Below are 1,241 nucleotides of genomic sequence, written 5' to 3'. Positions count from 1 at the left end.
TACTGCAATCACTTTCAAAATACTGTAGAGCGATGTATCCCCTTCCCCTCCCCTCTGGCAGAGCTGGCAACACGGATGCCGAAACACTACTGAGTTTGTGATTAGCAGATAGGTGGAGGGTGGCGCATCAGGCCAAAACATGACAACATCAACATCAGTTGAGGGCTGCAACTCAATATCCTGTGAACTCAATATCCAATGACAATATCCTGGCCAGACTACTGTTGTCAGTGATATAAGTATTTGTAAGTAGGGCCATTTACGATTAATTGAAATACATTTCTTACATATGGTTCCTTTAATAAAGACATGTCAAAATGGTGGCCTACTGACCATTTTGGTGCCCTAAGTGAGTGGTTTTGAGTGAATGACATTTAAATGATAACTCAAACACCTAAAGTAAAATAAAAGGTATATTATTTACAGACCATTACTGTGTGTTTTTAAACATTCATGCTGTTTTCTTATAAATGGTGCACTGTCACTTTAAGAGCATTGATCTTTACGTTCTCATAATGCCTTTTTGCCAGCTCTTGTTTACAAGCCTTGTTTGTTGAGTTACATTGATAGCACAATATTAGCAATAATATGCACAATGTTAAGTTGTTTTAAGCAGCCTTCATTGCTTTGGAAAGTATGCAGTAACATGTTGCATTTCGTTTTGCAAATAAAAGTGAATTATGAGCCTGGTATCCACCTAGCTATCTGAATGGATTATTTTTTTGTCAACTCGGCATATCATGTGCTTTATGTAAATGCTTGGAAAATGAATTATTGAAGACCCACCAATTCCATTCTAGCACTACGTGGTGGAGATTGAGAGAACCCAAAAAGTATCAAACTTGCATGTTCCATGGTGTTAGTGCATTTTGACATTGTAAACGTTATTGATGAAGAGTGAAATGCAGTTTGCAGTAAAGCTGCTATTTATTGGTTAGGCTACATGTGGGTGCCCCCTCTGTCCTTTGGTGCCCTACGCAAAGTGCGTGATGCGCGTGGTGGGAGCGGTGGCACTGCCAGGCTACACAATCTTTTTTCTGCATTTCTATCTCTTTATTCTCTTCTAAGTTCAATTGTGAATTCAAGTTCACAGCTCAAAGCTGACATGCACTAGAAGTTTGTGTTTAATCAAGAATCAAAAAGGTTAGCGTGGATCTTTCGGTTTCGCACAAAGTGCACAAACTATTATGTTCTTCATATCCTTGTCTCTGAGCGTAGCCTAGGCTTATGTCCATCCCGCA

Source organism: Alosa alosa, chromosome 23, assembly GCF_017589495.1.
Source record: "Alosa alosa isolate M-15738 ecotype Scorff River chromosome 23, AALO_Geno_1.1, whole genome shotgun sequence".
NCBI classification, from domain to species: domain Eukaryota; kingdom Metazoa; phylum Chordata; class Actinopteri; order Clupeiformes; family Clupeidae; genus Alosa; species Alosa alosa.
This window is presented reverse-complemented; position numbering follows the sequence as displayed.